This window comes from Lynx canadensis, chromosome D1 (assembly GCF_007474595.2).
Source record: "Lynx canadensis isolate LIC74 chromosome D1, mLynCan4.pri.v2, whole genome shotgun sequence".
Lineage (NCBI taxonomy): Eukaryota > Metazoa > Chordata > Mammalia > Carnivora > Felidae > Lynx > Lynx canadensis.
In genome coordinates this window covers 72,833,630-72,854,419 of record NC_044312.2, presented here as the reverse complement: position 1 = coordinate 72,854,419, position 20,790 = coordinate 72,833,630, and the positions used below count along the sequence as shown (strand labels likewise).

General features: G+C 35.7%; 1 protein-coding gene across 7 annotated transcripts in view; it reads left to right on the top strand.

Annotated features, from left to right (window-relative positions):
- SOX6 (SRY-box transcription factor 6) overlaps window positions 1-20,790 on the top strand; it is a 620,069-nt gene that overhangs the window by 152,099 nt on the left and 447,180 nt on the right. The gene's annotated exons all lie outside the window — the stretch shown is intronic.

Genomic DNA, 20,790 nt, shown 5'->3' with positions numbered 1-20,790 from the left:
ATGAAGAGAGTCGCCAGTTAATTGATTCACAAATTATTTAAAGTTTGTTGCACCCAAGGGAGTGCTCAGTTTCACGACAGTCATTTCTTAAAGTGTACAAACTCCTTTTTCACCTTAAGAATGTCTTCAGTTATTAAGCATGATAAAATGCCAGCATGTTTCTGGGGCTGTGAGTGATCTTAACATTTATGATATAGAATCTGTAGGCTAATACATGGAGATTAAATCTGTATTGGAAGGAGAAAAAAGTTAGCTAACTTACCAATGATTCTCTTTCACGGCAGATTTTTCATTGCTTTTATTTTACTAATTTCAGTTTTCTTTAAAAAAATTTTTTTTTCAACGTTTATTTATTTTTGGGACAGAGAGAGACAAAGCATGAACAGGGGAGGGGCAGAGAGAGAGGGAGACACAGAATCGGAAACAGGCTCCAGGCTCTGAGCCATCAGCCCAGAGCCTGACGCGGGGCTCAAACTCACGGACCGCGAGATCGTGACCTGGCTGAAGTCGGACGCTTAACCGACTGCGCCACCCAGGCGCCCCATAATTTCAGTTTTCTAAACATTACTTCTTAAAGTTTCTTTTCTTTTGCACTTGGTATAGAATGAGCATATTTCATGTTAAAAGACAATATAATTATGCATTCATAGGACATTTTTAATGAGTCATTAACATAGTATAACTTGTTTTGATAATTGGTGTTTGAAGCATTTGGATTGTTGGTAGGTCTAGAATGTAGGTCTAGGTCTAGGTTTAGCCTTAAAGTTGGAGAAGGTTTTGACTTCTCAATGAAAGAACATTAATTTCTATAGGACACCTTGAGTGTTTTTATAGTATGTAGGAAAAAATTAAGAGAGTCATTGCTTCCAGTCTGGTTATTTTACCCATAACTTAAATAGCAAATAAAAGTGTACATATATACAAGGAGAAGGGAAGGAATCAATAATATCATTAATATTTTACAACATATTTATTAAAGTTTTATTAATGTTTCTATGCTGGGCTTGAGCTGATGTCAGTGTAGATGATATGACCATGAGTAAGAACCCTTTCCTGATTGCCCACGGCTGGCTGAAATGGAAGGGAAAGAGGTGATACTTGAGGAGTGATTCAAGTAGGAAGAGAAGGAAATGGAGAGGTTTCTGGATATGAGTCGAGGCTGTATTATCAGTGGCCTCTATAATCTTTTCTGTTCCATACACATATTAGGGCTTAATGAATACTAAAAAGTCTAGTGGTTTTAGGGTGATTGAACAATATCTTTAGCAGTTTCACTCCAATTTGATAAGCAGTATAAGAAAAACATTTTGTATTAAATTTAATGAAAGAATTTTGTCTTGCAGCTCTGAACTGGTAGATGTATTTACAGGATGGAGCAGGAAGATTGTATTTTGGACAAACACTGTGTTTGAAAATTTCACTTATCCTGGTGACTATTCTATTTTACTTTTCTCATTTTTTTTTGACCCAAGAAAATTGCCCAAAGAGAAGACAAATAGAGAAACAATATTATCAAAAATAAGTTTATCTTTGTGAAACTTGCTGCAGGGCAAAAAGGAATGGACTTGAAAGGGAAGTAAATTTATACTAATTTTTGCATTGTAGGAAATGTACTATTTCAGACACTGACTGACTGCTTCTGTTTTCTAAAATTAAGGAGCCTATAATCTCAGCACCATTAACAAGTGCTGTCATTCAGATACACAGTGTCTGGCTGATTTAAATAAAATGAAATGAAGATAGTTGTTTCTGGTCCCTTGGCTTCACTCATTGCCATAAACATATGCTCTGCGTCCCGCTTCTTTCCATCTTATTTATGACTTTAATTTGTTGTGTGGGCTGCGCTAGAAATTAAATTTAATATAATTCTCCAAGGGACCCTGTCATATAATAACATGGTAATTTCTGTGTATCCTTTTGAAAAATGAGGAAATTAATTCTTCCTGACATGTTCTAATTATTCCAGTGTGAACGGCAAATCCGTTTTTCCTAGCCCCTGAAGTGTTATAGGCAAATGGCTGGTGTTCAAAGCTGAGGTGCTAATGCTGACCAGCAGTGCGTTTAATTTGAAACATGAGCAGACACCTTTCAACACACCTTTGTAATATTGGAGTACTTTACAGAAATTAATTCACTACTTATTTGGCAGCTTAGCCTTGGGGTTATGTTTTTTTATTCATCAATACTATAGTCATGTTAGCATAATATTTCCTGTTTACTTCAGTGCTTGGTGTCTATGTATAGAACTCAGAGTGTGCAATGGATGTTTCAACTGTATGAATGACAGAGAATCCACACACTTCAGAAATACCAGTTGTGTGCCAAATTGTATTTATACTTTATAGAGAAATGTAGTAAAGTCTTGAATGTTAACTTAATTATAGTCTATGCTTAGCAGCTTTAACTGAAATTACATAGTGTAGGAATTATTGGGACAATCTTGCTGTGAAAAGACTACTATATATTCTGCTGCCCTGCTGTACATTTTAGTGGTGAAAATTCAATTTATTATACAGGGAATGAGACTATGAAAAGTCAGTTTGTGAATAAAATTTATGGAATAATAATCTCATGTTCTGAACTCTGCTTAGAAGAATGTAGATATGCCTTGGGAGATAAAGGGTTAAAGTCATTTATTAGCACTATTGGCCATATATGAAGTACATGACTTACTCACTTGGGCCGTTTGGATTCTTTCATAGGTTTTGTAGTATTTTTTAGAGGAATAACAAAAATAACCTCCTGATTCTTGGTCATTTATATGTAATCTTCATTGTAAAATTATCTATTATACACTTCTCTAATCAGGGCAATCATTTGTGTCAGCCCTGATACGGTTCCTTTGTTTCAGTGAGCAGTTGATAAATGCCATTACATATTGGTCATTTATTGTTCTAATTAACAAGACAAGGGAATGCGTGAGATTCTACTTAAGATAGAGGATGGAAATACAATTAAGCTTAAATAAAAGAAGTAGAATTGTGTTCAGAGTGGCTGCAGTCAAGGTTCTCTGTTTATCTGTTTTTGTATCTATATATTATATTCCCTTTAAATTTTAACTTAAATAGGAGAAATGTTAATAGTAATAAATAATTGTTCTAATAAATGGCATTAGTAGTAATTAATTAATTAATTAATACCATATTTTTTCCTGTTGACTATTCAGCTGCTAGATAAAATTTTATTCTCACCATCAGTCTACTGGGGGCTATTGTCAGATTTAGATTATGGACAGGAGGGAACATACTTAAGACTTCTCTGTCTTAGCTTTCCCACACACTAGATTAATGGAAAAAATAAGCTTCTTTTGGCTGGAAACGGAGGAGAAAAGATTTCTTTATTGGCGTCTCTAGGCGGTCTTGAACTTCTGGGGTTAGGCAAAAGAACATAGCAACATGCTTCTTCCCATTCAAGTACATGTCCCTCTCTACTGTTCTTGTCAGGGTAAGGTTATTTCTGTGGTTCTCTGTAAGGGTAGGATATGGCAGAAGGTATTGAGAAGTAAAGAGGGAGTCAGGTTGTCCCATCCTAGTCTACAGACTATACAAGTTGCTAAAGATTTCCTATCAGAGACTTCTTTGTTCTCTAAGATAGGAAGGGAAATCTATGGCCCATCTGGCTCTTCTCTTTTACTTTTCCTTTTTTTCCCTACTGAAATTATGGAGGAATTAGCACCAAAGAACAGAGACTGAGGCTAGGCCAGATCCTGTCCCTACTAGACCAGATCATTTTTAGAGCCAGATACATCATTTAAATTGAAGTGACTGAAAGAAAGAATTGAGGGTTAAAGAATCAGCTCAATTCTTGGCAAATCAAGCAACAGACTCTCTTTCTCTCTCTGTCTCTCTCTCTCTTTTTGAAACAGACCCTTAAGTAGAGAGAGAGAACTAATAGTTACAAGAGGGGAGGTGGGTTTGGGGATGAGTTAAGTAGGTGATGGGGATTAAGGAGTACACTTGTGATGAGCACTGGGTGATGTAAAGAAGTGTAGAATTACTATATTTTACACCTGAAACTAATATTACCCTGTACTTTAACTAATTGGAATTTATTTATTTATTTATTTATTTTTTTTTCAACGTTTATTTATTTTTGGGACAGAGAGAGACAGAGCATGAACGGGGGGAGGCGCAGAGAGAGAGGGAGACACAGAATCGGAAGCAGGCTCCAGGCTCCGAGCCATCAGCCCAGAGCCCGACGCGGGGCTCGAACTCACGGACCGCGAGATCGTGACCCGGCTGAAGTCGGACGCTCAACCGACTGCGCCACCCAGGCGCCCCACTAATTGGAATTTAAATAAAAATTTAAAAAAAGGATCCGCCCAATTCTTAACATTTTCAAAATAAAAGATCCATAAAGAGTTGTTGAATAGGCTAAAATAAGCTGCTCATATGTGCAATGATGCATGCACCTAGTTCCATTCTCTTTCTAGGAAGGAGACTGCAAACATTTCTTTTTCTTCTTTTTGAGAGAGAGAGGGAGAGACATAGAGAGAGAGAGAGAGACAGCAGGGGAGGGGCAGAGAGAGAGAGGGAGGGAGAGAATCCTAAGCAGGCTCCACGCTGTCAGCACAGAGCCTGACATGGGGTCTGAACCCACGAACCATGAGATCCTGATCTGAGCTGAAATCCAGAGTGAGACACTTGACTGACTGAGCCACCCAGGCGCCCCTAAAAACATTTTTATATGCTTCCAACAGGATGCTGCAATCAGTGGTTTCAGCAAAATAAATTAAAAGAGGTAAATAGTCCCCAATTTTGAAATTCTTTCTTTTCAAAAATCACGTAGGCTCAGTTTTTAGTCATTTTAATTAAAAAAAATCTTTTACAATAATTTTAAGTTAATATCCAGAAAAATATGTTAAACTTATTTCTAAATACTCCCTATTAGAATCAAAGAAAAGTTGATGCATATGTTAAATTTTATTTAAATAGATAAACTGGGGACTGTTTATTAATTATTTTGCGTATATATGTGTATATATGTATACATACACACACAAATAAACACTTGCATACTTCTAAAAGGCCCATACTTGATTGATCGTCTTCCATTAAACTCATTGATACTTTCCTTTTATATCAGTATGTTTCATAAAGCATTTTCATTCATTTTGCAAGCTTATTCAATTTTGTTTACTGATTACTATAGTTTAGAACAGGATTTTCTCTATAGTCACATATGTTTATATTTTTACACCAATAAAAACAAATAACATTTATTAAGCATATGCTTTATGTGCATGTCTCATGTAAAACCAAAAATAACTCTTCAAGTTAGTTACCATAGTTTATGAATATACTCATAAATAAAAAAACATATTTTATTTTGTTGGTGAGGGAAATAAGCACAGAGAGGTTAAGTAACTTGCCTACAACTGTATAGTTAACAGGTGGGGGAATGAATATTTTAACCTATCAACCTATGCTTAGAACAGTGCCTGTCACATGAATATTAGTTGTTACTGGGTTTTTTTGTTTGTTTGTTTGTTTGTTTGTTTTTTGGTGGTGTGTGTGGGGTAGAGTGCTGGGAGTTCTGAATTTCAACCAATATTTGTTGACTCTTTTTATTATTATGAATGAGATTATGAGGCTTACTTGAGAAGGTGAGGAAGAAATTAGACTAGCTGATCTTTAAACCTAATTTGTGAGCTTAGATAGTTTTAAGAGCTTCAATGTCATTTTGTCTAAGTAGATAGTCTTTGAGCATGTGTTAAAAGGTTCTCTTTTAGATTCTACACAGTATATAAGATGTTTCTGCTCTAATGAAGTTTACAATCTAGTGGGGGTTGGGATATGGGAAAACATAATGACTATAATACTGGGTTGAATAAGATTAATAATTTTATTTTATACTTCAAAATAGTTCAGGGGAGAATTTATAAGTCCTTACATTCTTAAATGAGTTCATAGTCTCAATTGGGTTTTATGCTTGGTCCATAGAGAAGGTAAGACGCTATGAAAGGATAATAATTTTGGGGGTAGGACAAGGTGTGGTGATATCCTACGTATTAAATTTGAGGTGCTAGTTGGACCAATATGTGGACATGTCAAATAGTTAAAATGACAGCAAAGTGATATTTACTGAAAAACTTCCTATGGAAGAAGAATAGTATAAATGACTACTTAGAAGGCATTTTTGGGTTGCTTGTGTGGGCCGGTTGGGTGAGCCTTGGACTTTTGATTTCAGCCCAGGTCATGATCCCAGCATCACTGGGATTGAGTCCAGGGTCAGACTCTGTGCTAAGTGTGGAGCCTGCTTGGGATTCTCTCTCTCCCTCTGCCCCTCTCCCCTGCTCATGGTCTCTCTTGCTCTCTAAAAACAAACAAACAAACAAACAAACAAACAAACAAATGGCATTCTCATTTAATCCTTCTAACAACCTAATAAAATAGCTGTTATTACTGTCAATCTTATTTTACCGATAAGAGAACTGAGAGGCCTAAAGTTTCAAAATTGGTAGATGACAGAGCTGGGGCTTAAAATTAGATCTATCCGATGCTGTGCTCTTAACCACAAAATTATACTGTGTGGAAGTGCAACTAGAAGAGAAGTCTGGGCTAGAGATGTAGATTTGGAAATTATCTGTAAAGGAGTGATAATTACAACCATGGAATTATACATATGGTATCCTAAGAAGGGGAGGGAAAGGGAGACAGTGAAAGAACAATATAATACTAATCAAAGAATAATAACTAGGAAAATTTTTATGTCACAGAAGTGAAAAGAGAAGAGAATTTCAATAAGAAGGGAGTGACCAACAGTATCAAATAATGCTGAGAATTTTAGAAAATGAGGATTTGTCAATAGGAGCTTATTGGTGAAGTCAGAAGCTAGAAGACAGAGCACTGTGGTGTGAAAATGATGATCCGGAAGTAGTGACAAAACAGTAGAATACTTTCCAAAGGAGCTTGGTAGCTTAAGGAGCAAATGAATGGGGACAGTCCCTTAATGTTACAGAGACCACTGAGAGAGGGCTTTGTTAAAATTTTAGAATAGGGAGAATACAATTGTTTTTATAAACAGGAGGAAACATGAAAAGAGAAAGAGAAGGGAGGAAGAAAGCTAAAAGAAGAGAGAGAAAAGGAAGAAAAAAAAATTTTGTCCCTACTTCTTGAAATAGTTTTGCTCAAAGACATTTTTGATAGATTATTCTTTCCTAGGGCTGCTGTAACACAGTACCACAAGTGAAATGGCTTAAATCAACAGGAAATTATTCTCTTGCAGTTCTGGAGGATAGAAGTCCAAAATCAAGGTGTTGGTAGTGGCTACTTTCCCTATGAAATTTTCCTTCTTTCTTCCTAGCTTTTGGAAGCTTGATGGCAGTGGTTGGCATTTCTTGGTTTGCAGCTGTGTAACTCCATTCTCTGCCTTTTGACGTTCCGTGATGTTCTCCCTGTGTCTCTGTGTCTTCACATGGCTGTCTACTTATAACAACTGTAGTCAGATTAGATTAAGAGCCCTGTATTCCAATATGGCCTCATCTTCATTTGGCTGATTTTATCTGCAATTATGTTCAAATAAAGTTGCATTCTGAGGTACTGGATGTTAGGACTTCAACATATCTTTTTTTGCAGGGGGTGGGGGGAAGCAAGCCAATCCATAACTATAGATGTTTATGGATTACTTTGTCTTTAAACTCAATACAGCTCTGAGCTACTTTTTAAGCATCTCCTCCCAACTGGAGTGTTATTTGTTCATTAATTCTGCAAATAGGATGTGGGTAACTTGGAATTTTTAGTATATGAATCTAAAATTTGTAACGCTATTTCAAGTTGAGGTCTGGCGCTTACTTTGCTCACTTCATCTTCTAATGTCAGCAGTGCATTCCATGTACTATTATCTTAACTCAAGAAATATTTGTTGAGTACCTACTGTGGTCTAGAACGATGATAGGGACTATGGGACACAGCTGGTGTGCTGTGCAAAGTTTGTTCTTTGGATTATAAATGTTCCAAGATATGGATCCTTCCAGCTTTAATGGTGCCAAGTAGAGTTCAGGATGGCTGGTCAGAACAAGCACTTCTAGCCACTAGCATCCTTGAGAGTTTCCTCCAGCATGACATACAAATCTTAGCAATTTTTCTGTGTGCATTGGAATGTAAAAGATGGGGAGCATTTCTGGGTTTACAGAGAAGTATAAATTGTCCCTGCCCTCCAGGAGATTATAATCTGACTAGAAGCTAACAACAGAATATGAATGGTGACAAGACTTGGAAAGGTGGATTAGGGTCAGCTACTGCAAGTAATTTAAGGACCAGGGTCATGTCTTAGATAATTTTGGTCATCTGTGATGTCTAGCTAAGTGTCTTGCATATATTAAGTGTACAGTAAAATAAGTGTGAATGATTGGCTAATTGAAGCCTTAAAACTGAAGAATGGTAAAATTTAAAAAAAAAAGAAAAAAGTAAGAGAATAGCATATTCTAATTTGATATGCTTGGTGGTTATTTTGAAGACCTCAAAGTTGCTTATTAAACTCCTGTTTTCCTAGTTATTTTAAATATTTTATGGTTCTCTTTCTTATTGTGTATCTTTGACTTGTTTAGTTTAGTAATAAGCTGAATGATCAACAGATCTTGAAGTAGTCTGTCAACTGAGCTGTATTATTGAGATGGGGGGAGAGAAGAACAATTACAAATGTTTTGAACGACTGTTTTTCTGGGGAGAGGGACTCACTGAAAACTTAAAAAGCTAATCAAAATGTTAATTAGCTCACCTTTCAACACCACATTTCTTCATCTTTAAAATGAAAGTGTTGAAAAAGTTGTTCTATTTGGGCCCTTCTAGATCTAAAATTCTATGTTCCTACAAGTAAACTGTATTATTACATAGTTCATATTCTTAAGGGGAAACTTGCATACATATTTCATGCTTTGGCTGTTAGCCTATAAGTTGGTGTTTTATGTATATAAGTACATCATTATACAAAGGCAATTTAAAGATAATTTGGAATTTGCAAAATATATAAAAGCAAGCAATTAAAAATAAGTATAAAGTATATTCTAAGGTTAACTTCTCAGTTCATGAAACCATAACCCTCTTCAGAAGAAATTAGATTTTTTTTTTTTAATTTTTTTTTTCAACGTTTATTTATTTTTGGGACAGAGAGAGACAGAGCATGAACGGGGGAGGGGCAGAGAGAGAGGGAGACACAGAGTCGGAAACAGGCTCCAGGCTCCGAGCCATCAGCCCAGAGCCTGACGTGGGGCTCGAACTCACAGACCGCGAGATCGTGACCTGGCTGAAGTCGGACGCTTAACCGACTGCGCCACCCAGGCGCCCCAAGAAGAAATTAGATTTGATTACATTTAAAGTCATGTGATTTTTAACAAAAATCAATATACATATGCAAATAATTTGTATTCTGCACAATTATTACTATTCATGTCTTTTTTATTCTGCTAAAAATTGTTAAGTTTATTTATTTAAATTCAACTTAATTAATATACAGTGTAGTATTTAAAAAAATTTTTTTTGTTAATGTTTATTTTTGAGAGAGACAGAGACAGAATGCGAGTGGGTTGGGGCAGAGAGAGAGGGAGACACAGAATCCGAAGCGGGCTCCAGGCTCCGAGCTGTCAGCACAGAGCCCGATGCGGGCTCGAACTCACTAGCTGTGAGATCACGACCTGAGCCGAAGTCAGACGCTCAACCAACTGAGCCACCCAGGTACCCCAATATACAGTGTAGTATTGGTGTCAGGAGTAGAAATCAGTGATTCATTACTTACATATAACACCCAGTCCTCATCCCAACAAGTGCCCTTCTTAATGCCCATCCCCCATTTAGCCCACCCCCCCACCTCCTCTCCAGCACCCCCTAGTTTGTTCTCTGTATTTAAGAGTCTCTTATGGTTTGCCTCTCTCCCTGTTTTTATCTTATTTTCCCTTCCCCTATATTTATTCATCTGTTGTGTTTCTTAAATTCCATATATGAGTGCAATTATATATTTGTCTTTCTCTGCTTGACTTACTTTGCTTAGCATAATACACTCTAGTTCCATCCATGTTTTTATTTTTAATCAATACTTATTTTGTTTCCTATTGCAATAGAACACTGAAGAAATAATCTTGCAACTACATCAGCTGTGCAGATGAGTCATCAATTAATAACAACTAAGTTAACTGTGATGAATACTATTATCTATCTTACATATTGAACAGTGAGGCTGTATAGTAATTATATACTTATGGCAGCTTATTTGAAATTAGATTGTTATTGTTTAACATGTAATATAACATGTAATATAAACCTGAATGCTAAAAAATCCAATATATAAATATATCTTTAAATATTTGTGATTACCATTTTTTCTGTGAATGATTTTATAAATTAAATTATAGTATTTTCTCTCAAGTGATTAAAATGTTTAACTTATACAGACCATAGAGATGGCATCTCAAGTTTTCTATTTGCTCACTCACAAAACATTTCTTGAGCATTTGCTTATGAACCAAGTATTCTGCTAAAGGCTGAGGATACAAATCTAAACAAGACAGGTTTCTTTATGTCAAAGAGCTTATGGGTTAGAGGGGGAGATAAGATAGGTACATAATTATAGTACAGTATACTATCCAATGATGAAGGTTTTTATAAAGTGCTGTAAGCTAACAGAAGAAGAAATTAATTTAAAAGAAGATATGTAAGGAAAATTTTGAATAAAGCAATGACTTTAAGTCCAGTATTGATAGGGGAATAGGAGTTCAAAAAAAGTAAGCCCCACAATGGCTCTTGCTCCTTTGCTCTATTATTCTATCTCTTGTGCCTAGAACAATGCCAGGCACAGAATAAGTATTTTAATAACTATTTTTGAATGTTGAATCATCATGAAGTATGGAGGAAGGATTTAAAAAGGACACACCCAGAAGCACAAAAACCATGGGCAAAAGCATAGAGGCATGGAAGTTCATGACATATGTGGAGACTTATGATGTAATTTTTTGTGGATGGAATGAAAGGAGTATGAAGGGGATGTACTTAATCTTAATGATTAACAGCATGTACTTTGGAGCGTGCTCAGACCAGAATTTGAATCCTGACTTCATCTTATACTGCTTTTGTGATCATGGGTAAAATGCTGATCCACAGTTTTTCTCCTTAAAAATATATCGAATAATATTTATTTATAATGTTACTATACACATTGCCTGGCAATAGTCCCTGGAAAATGGAAAGCATCAAATAAATTATTAAACCATTAATACTTTTTTTGAGGAGGTGGTGGGCCCCAAGACAGGAAAAAGAGATAGGATGAAAATTTGAAGGACTTTGTGTAATATTCAGGAGTTTGGACCAATCTGTACATGATTGGGAGCTACATGTCATTTTTGAATCCTGAAGCAGATAGTCTTATAAACGTTATAATATTAGAGGATTGCCAGCTGTATAGGAGGCTCTCAAGATACATATTGAATAAGTGATTTCAATATTTAAAGCATGGATATAAATTGAAATGTACTGGGATCTAGAATTTTAGTTAAATTTTAAATCTAGATCACTTTTAGTTTGCTATTGAACATTGAAGCATATTAAATGGTATTCTGCAAAGGGACATTTAGTAGCTTAAAAACTATACTTTACCCTTTTCATATAATATTCTATTACAGTTACACAAGTTCAACATTCCTCATCCTGCTTCTAGTGCTCAATTATTTGGTGCTCACTCCAAACAGGGAATAGGCAACATGAATTTACTAACTTGGTTAAGCAAAATGACCTTCCTCAAGTCTCCTAAGGTTAGGAGATGAGGTAAATAGCACATAGAAGGAAACCAAAAATTAAAAAACCAAAACCAAAACCAAAACCAAAGCAAGTATAAAGTAGTTAAACTAAATAGATATTATTTGTAAGACTGATATATCAAAGACCCAAAATATAGCTAGTGGTAGCCAGTGGATGACCCACTGGCTGATAAATGAAAGTTGATATTAGTTTTATAGGTCATGTTCCAAATCGGGCTGACCCAATAAAATTTTTTAATTGACTATAAGTTCCAGAGTTCATCCCTCTACCAAAACCTTCTTGCGCAATGTCTTGCATATTATATATTCATAATTATATTGTTGTTCCATGTTATAACTTATATTTCAGTACATATAATCAGTGTTTACTCCTTTTAAAAATGTTTTCAAGGGCCTTTTTTCTTCAATAGGGCAAAGAGAATGGAAAAAAAGAAGAGTGGATGCTTTTTTGTTAATGAAAAGAACTATTATTACCTACTGTTAATATTATTAGGGTGGAAAAGAGCAAAAATATCACTTCTGTTAGTTATTTTAAGGGAAACTAATGCTGATGGTCTGAAAGTTTTGATTAGTCTAGATTTGGCAATTCAATCTGGCTCAAGTTTTCCACAGTGAGGAAATAATTTTCTTTTTAAAGGCTTGACATGTCATTTTTGAATCTTAGAGTAAAAACTAGATAGTCTTATAAGATTTATGTTATTATACTATTATATTGTAGCATTAGAGGATTGCTGGCTGTAGAGCAGACTCTCACAGAATACATACTGAATAAGCAGTTTTAGTATTTAAATCCTGGGTGCAAAATGAAATATACTGGGCTCCAGAATCCATGGGAGAAGACTAATTGGTTAAGAATCAGTAGAAAATAGCTACCACCATGGCTTTATAGATCAGCATTTCTTTAAGTATAATTTGAGCACCCCTAACTGGATTAACTAACTGTATAACTAACTGGATTTGAGTGTTTGTTAAAAATGCAGATTCTTGATGCCTCCACCCCAACCTGTTGAATAGAATATCTTGAAGCCCGGGAATCTTCATTTAAACAAACTCTATAGATTTGGGAACCATCGTCCTAGAAAAATAATTTGGTAAAAAGCTAAGAATTTAACAAGACAAATGTAAAATTGGATTTCTGATTAAGGCAACTTGTATCACTGAGTGCATCTAAAATAACTCTGATATTGAAAACTGACCTTTAAAATTTATTTGTTTTAAATTTAAAACTTCCAGAGTAACAAAATGTAAACAGCCAATTCGTACATTCTTTCAGTTTCATTTATAAATTGCTTTTGAATCCTTTGGCTTAAAGAGAGAAGAATTCACAAATCTACTTTTGACTATAATTAACTTGGTATATGCTTTTGTTTTTGTTTTTGTTTTTTATTCTCTTTCAATTTTTTTCAATATATGAAGTTTATTGTCAAATTGGTATCCATACCACACCCAGTGCTCATTCCAAAAGGTGCCCTCCTCAATACCCATCACCCACCCTCCCCTCCCTTCCACCCCCCATCAACCCTCAGTTTGTTCTCAGTTTTTAAGGGTCTCTTATGCTTTGGCTCTCTTCCACTCGCTCCTCATCAGGGAAATACAAATCAAAACCACACTCAGATATCACCTCACTCCAGTCAGAGTGGCCAAAATGAACAAATCAGGAGACTATAGATGCTGGAGAGGATGTGGAGAAACGGGAACCCTCTTGCACTGTTGGTGGGAATGCAAATTGGTGTAGCCACTCTGGAAAACAGTGTGGAGGTTCCTCAAAAAATTGAAAGTAGACCTACCCTATGACCCAGAAATAGCACTGCTAGGAATTTACCCAAGGGATACAGGAGTACTGATACATAGAGGCACTTGTACCCCAATGTTTATAGCAGCACTCTCAACAATAGCCAAATTATGGAAAGAGCCTAAATGTCCATCAACTTATGCTTTTGAATTAATAATGAGTTCTGAACTCTCTTAAAGAGCTTTTTAAAAGGTGCTGATGTCTTATCATTGTTCCTAAGTCACTGAGTGAGGTACAGATATTTGTCATAAATGAAGTAGTGCTAATTAAATATAGTTATTCACCTCTATCAATCAACTGAGGTTAACTATATTTGTGACTTGGGAGGGGTGGAGAGATGGAAAGTGAAAGAAGTGACATGAAACTTGTATGAAATGAATGCCAGTTGAACACAGAGAAAGTGTAATTATTAAGATTTTTTTGTAATTGGTTTGCTAAGGGAACTTTTGGGGAAAACCCCTAAACAGCTCTATTTCCTTGTTTCTGAATATAATACGGTTTTATTTTTTCTTCTCTTTCTGATCCCACACCTTATTTTCTATAGAGAACTTCATGGTTATTAGAATGTAGGAAATGTTTGATAATGTCTAACTGGATGGAACTGTTAGTACTTTCAATAGATAAAATGTAAAAATGATTGTAATGTCTTATATAACTCAGTAGACTATAAGCAACTGGGAAACTTATCTATGATGAATACTTCACATGAATCTGAATCATAGTGCGACACTAGAAATTTAAAAAATTTAAGCTATCAGTGACAACTTTAATATGCTTTTTAGTTGTTAAATGTGTGCATCCTTTTTTCTTTCTTATAATTTCCTGTTCCATTTTTCTCTTCCTCATTTTTTCTTCTAGTTTATAAATTTGAATATTTGCATTTCTTAACCCTGTATCTTCTTTGGTGTGGACTGAAATACCCAAAGGACATTGGGGTTTTGCCTAGTTATTATGAAATAACTTGAACTTTTATTTTAAATTTTTTCCAGCTGTATAAATTGTTTATTTTGGAAATAAGTCTGGCTCATTTTTTAATGGAAATTATCATCTTAGATATAGTGTGCCAAGTATTGTTTGAGACAATGGCAATACAACAGTGAATAAAACAAAATCCCTGCTCTCATTAAGTTTATATTCTAGTGGTAGGGGGAAGATACTCAAAAATAACAAATAAGCAAGTAAAATATAGTATGTCAGAAGGTGATAAGTGCTGTGAAGAAACATCAAGCAGGAGAAAGGAGGTAGGGAGGGCTGAGGTGGGGAGTTGGTTATTTTATTGTATAAAATACATTAAGTCCTGATGGATAAGTTGATATTTGAGCTGTGTTCAGAAAGAAGTGAAGGAGCAAATCATGCAGATATTGGGGGAAGAGCATTCTAGGAAGAGGGAACTAGTATCTAGATATATAGGAGTGAACTTGATGAGTTTGAGGAATAGTAGTAAGGAGGCCAGTGTAGCTCTATGGTGTGAATGAAGAGGAGTTGCTGGATTTAAGCTACTGCAAGGGCTTTGGCTTTTACCTTGAGGAAGCGGGAAACCATTGAAGGGCTCTCAGCTGAAAAGTATCACAATCTGACTTCCAGTTTAACTCTGGCTGCTGAGTTAGTAGATTATATCAAGGAGACTACTTAGGAAAGAGGTTTTTGCAGTAATCTGGGAAAAGGTGATGGGTCTTGGATGAATAAATGAACAAGTGAGTGAATGAACAACTAAATAAACAGTAATTGTATGTCATTCTGAACAAATATAATGAAATTGACCTAATTAGGTAAGTCTTCCCTAAGATCTGAGATGTGAAAGGATAATAGACAATGGTAAAATAAAAGGGCTAGGGTCGGGGAGGGGAGTAAAATATTTTAGACAAAAGAAAGAGTGGATACAAAGGTTCTGTGGTAGGAGGGTGCATGTTGTGTTCCAGTAACTGGAAGATTGCTGATGAGGCCAGAGCTCAGAGAGCTAACATTTAAGTGCTGATTATTTAACCTATTTTTCAAAATAGTCTTAGGTAGTTCTTATTGTTTCCATTTTAGAGTTGAGGACACTGAAGCTTAGAAAAGTGAAGTGACTTGCCCAAGATCAGATTAGTAAGAAATGGCAGGGCTTGTTTATTTATTGTAGTCCCTCTTCCCATCCCTACCACGATACTCACGATAGTATTAATTTCAATGAGGGCAGAAACTTTATTTTGTTGAAGCTGTATCTTTAGCAACTAGAACAGTGCCAAGCACTTGATAGATGCTCAGTAAATACTTGCTGAATAAATGAATGAGAGAATGAGTTAGAATCAAGGTATATCTAACTCCAAAGTCCATGTCCTTAACCACATCCTGTATATTCAGATGCAAATTCGAGTTACCAGATTGTTTCTTAGAGGTTTTGATAAGGGACCAAAACCTTAGGCCAGTGCAATCCAAAAGAGATGAAAACATTACTGAGGGGGAAATAGAGCTCAGAAAGAGTAGACTAAATGTTTCAAAAAAAAATTTGCTGTAAACTAGAATAGGTGAGAAGAGAGAAGGAAAAGAAAGGCTCTGATTCTAAAGCTGGGTGGCTATCTACAATAGCTTTCACTAGAACATGGGCCTGGAAATTTTTTTGCTTTGCTATCCCACAGGTACACATTGCTTTGACTTAGCCAGTTTATCTTTAGGAAGCAGAACACAGCCAAAGTGCTCCACATAATTTCTCTCTGTGGTTCCCTTTAATTCTTGCACTCACCAGTTCCTCTTCCTCAAACATTTTTCTTTTCAGGTACTCTCAGATAATTTGTCCCCAGTGCAAGATGACTATGGGACACACTGTATCAGTTGACTTTTTGGTTCTGAGTTGGTAGCTCTGGTATGTAACTTCACACCTGTCTATCCATAGGTATTTCTCTCTAAAAGAGAGCTTTGTGTATCTCATTTTTTTTGTGTATCTTGCTCCTGAAACTGTGGGATAGCAAAGCAAGAAAATTTCCAGGCTAAGGTTCTAGTGAAAGTTATCATGGATAGCCACCCAGTTTTAGAAACAGGGCCTTCTTTTCCTCCTCTCTTCTTATCTATTCTAGTTTAGGGCAAACTTTAGGCCTTCATCTTTCTTTTTCTTCACCTTGCACTGTCTCATATTCTTTGACCATTTTAAGCTGTTTATCTTTTCCTTTTTGTCACAGAGGAAGAATTGTTCTGTCTCTTCATAAGGTGACATATCCATTTGTGCTTTTTACTTCCATCCCCTCCCACCTCAGTGAGAACTTTGCTCTGTTAATTATCCCCATTTTGTCTGGCAACACGTATTTTTTTATTTTTAAATTTTTTTTTATGGAGTTAGAGATTCAGGTTCTAATTCCTGTTTTGCCACTTTCTGGCTTTGGAAACTTGAGCAAGTAATTTGACTTCTTGGACTCTCAATTTCTTGATAAATACCAATTTTCTTGCTAAAAGCCTTGCGGGTTTATAGGGAATCAGTCACAGTAAGTAAGGTATGTGATAGCACCTTATAAGCTAGAGAACACTATTCAAATGCAAAGTGTTATTATTATAATCTATGTGCACAAATAGTTCAGGTCTCTTCTTAAAGTGGTTTTCCTCAACATCGCGTACCTTTGAAATATCCTTATTTCCTTCTTCCTTTTATAGTCAAACCTTTGAAACAATAGTCTTTATTTGCCTTCTGTATCTCCTTGGTCTTCAACCTACTAGAATCTGGCTTCCATTTGATTCTGGATAACTCTTGTGAGTCTATTGCCTTCAAGATTACTGGGGATTGACTAATTTCATGTTTAATGCCTTTTCCTCAGCTCTTAATCTTCCTACTTTCCGTTAACAGTTGATATTTTTGGCAAAAAAAGCACTCAGCAAAGTATTTAGTATGTAGTACATATTTTACAGGTTTTTAGTAAATAAATGTATTCTCTTTAGCCTTTTTGGATGAATCTACTTTTCTCTCTCACAAACCACAAACATATTCATCTCCAAATTTCATCTGTTTCCACTGTTTTTACTCTATGCTCTTTTAGAAGTCTCATCTGTTCTAAGACCTCTACATGGATAGACCTCATATCTACTTTTCAGCTTTATCCTGAGCCTTAGTTCTGCCTATTATTTATTTTATTTTATTTTATTTTATTTTATTTTATTTTATTTTATTTTATTTTAGAGAAAGAGCACACAAGCAGGGGAGAGGGGCAGCAGGAGAGGGGCGGGGGGAATCTTAACCAGCTCTGTCAATCCCACAACCCTGGGATCATAACCTGAGCAGAAATCAAGAGTCAGACACCCAACTGACTGAGCCACCAAGGTGCCAGTTCTGCCTATTTAAGTCTATGTGTCTATCTGAACATCTTTTGTCACTTCAGATTCATCAAGTTTACCATCCCCTTTCCCTAAATCAATTTCTGTTTTAGACTTTTGAATTTTTGACAATGATACCAGCACTCAGTCACCCAGACTTGAAACTTTATAAATGCATTGACTTCTTTTTGTATCACTACCATAGTTATTCGTTTGTTCATCAAATGTTGATTCTGTATTTATTATATATAAAATACTATCCTAGGTAGTGGAATACATAAGTGAAACAAAACAGACAAAAATAACTGATCTCAAGGATCTTATATTCTAGCTGTTTGCTTTCATTCATTTGCTCTTTAAATATTGAGAGTGATAGAGGTACTACTTTATATAGGGTTGTCAGAGAAGTCTTTTCTGATATGGAAACATTTGATCAGGAACCCCAATGAAATGAGAGAGTAAGTCATGCAAATTTTGGGGGGAAGAACTTTTAGACAGAGGGGAAAAGGTACAGAAAGGCCTTGAAGTGGGAGACACTTGAATGTTCAAAGAAAAGTTGCTACCAGTGGTGTGATTAGATCCAAGTGAGTGAATAGAAGAGAAGTTAAAGATGCTGTTAGACTTTTGGTGGCCAGATGAAGTGGTGCCCTCTAGACTCTTTTATCTAAATGAAATGGGAAACCACTGGAGAGTTTAGGAGAAGAGCATGATGTAATTTCCAGTTTTAAAAGAATCACACTGCTGTGAGAATAGACTAGAAAAGCAGGTGTCGAAGTAAGGACACTAGTTAGGAGGTGAATACAAAAGTGTCTAGATGAGAGATGATGATGACTTGGACTAGAGTGGTAGCGGCAGAAGATGGTATGAGCTATGTGTGAAAGTATAAATGAGAAAAAAGAGCCTTTTCTGGGGAGATGTAGCATGGCTTACTGAGTTGGCGAAACCTTTCTTCCTAGGTGCCTTTTCCTTTAGATGCGTTATGCCAGGGCACATGGCTTAGAGAGCAGACTGCTGGCTACATTTGTAGCCTATTTGCTCCTTCCTCTGTGCACCCTTGTGCAGTAAATAAACTGTAGAATTGTCCACAGCTTTCCTGGATAGAGGTGAAGGGAATGACAATTCACTCTTCTTTTTAAAAAATTCCCATTATTCTTATCCAGGCCTTTAATGACTTCATATATATTTAATCTCTCTAGCTAGACTATAAAGCCACTGACAACCGAACTATGTCTTTTTTTTTTTTTTACCCTAAGTCATGACCGAATATGTTTGACCATTTCTGATAAGCTATGTGTGAAATGAGTACAGGCCAGTATGTGAAGGAATGCCGTGGAGACGCAGGAGTTCTTAACTTGTGTTCAAGTCATGGACTCTTGAGAACCCTTTGAAAACTATTAGAAGTCTTTCTAGGAGATATACATATGCCCAGGATTTTGCACACGATCTCAGTGGTTCATGGACTTTGGAGCCCCTACCCCAGACTTTGGTTAGATCCCTTTGATAGGAACCAGGACTGTCTTATTCTTTGTTTCACTAGTACCTGACATGATGTCCTATCTATAATTTGATATTTGTTGATAGCAGCAATAATGAAACCATTTATGTCTATTCTTTGTGGAGATCATTATACTAGAGTTCCTGAGGTTTAAAATAGTTCGCATACTAATAAAAGCTAGTTATAACATCTTATGTCCATTGTTAAGAGACATGGACTATCAAATGTAAAGCTCATTGATATGACCTATATAAGTTAAAAGTGGATGTGTTTTTTGTAGCATGTAGTATTAGTTGTTATTTGAGACACTATTTCAGTGTACTTGGGTTTGTTTTAATGGCTGACACCAACCGCAAGGAAAGTAACAAAGTGCTTGATGTTTTTTATATGTGCCTATTTCTATAACCCAGCAATATCTTGAAATGACCTGGTGTGGAGACGAGGAAAGTCTAGGGACTGCTGCCAAGTCCTCCAGAGCAGCAACATGGACGTAGTTTAGTCAGTTTTACTAAAAGTTTGAAATCTACTGTTCTAAAGGCACATGCAGAAACTGTGCTAATTGCTAGCTTATTTTCCATATGGTTCTGTTTTAATGAAGCATATTTGATGCAGATGGTTGGAAAGTAATATCTAAACTGACCCTGACTAATTCCTACAGTGCTTCCACTCCAGTACTTAACAGTGCCTTTGTAAAGTTTCTTCATTCACAGCTTCTTTTTTTTCAGTTGAAATGTGGCTTAGGATAACTGAAAACTATTCTTTTGACCTCTGAAGAGAACAAGAACAGTCATTTCCTCTCTGATTCTAGGTCAAGACTACTCTCCAGTTTGATTTCTTTAGTATTATTGGTGTTCTCTTCGTTATCATTATGGTTTTCTGAATACATTTCGTTGAGGAAATTGGCATTACAAAGGATCACCTATAGGAACTGAAGTAACTTTACTAATAGCTTTGTTAACATAACAATACTCTTACCTCTTCAGGGATATGAAATAGAACAGCCTAGAATATTAATAACTATCCTTTGTTTACACATCCTATGTATCTTATGCAATGAAATTGGACTTGCTAGATACTGTTAAGTTAGAAGTGAAATCAGATAAATGGTCCAACAATACTGCAAAAATCCTTCCATCTCCTCTCTTCCCTTCTATGAGACTAGAATATCAACATATAGTCATTGTGTTTGTCTTAAATCTTTAGAAAGAGTTCAGATATGTTATCTTGCTTAACAATGATATGCTGATTTCCTCTAAGTGTTTTATTTTCATGTACTTGTAGCTAAATATGTGCATTTGTCTTCATATTTGTTCATATTTGCTTAAGAATATAGATAATGTTCTTGTTAGAGTTGAGGTTGAATTCTGCAGAGCAAAAAAAGAGACATGGTTCAGTGGGTTTGTATCCATTTGGCTGTTTTTTTTTTCTTTTTTCTCACATTGTCACTAAAATATTCTCTTTGTTATCTGAATAGGACATCTGCTGACT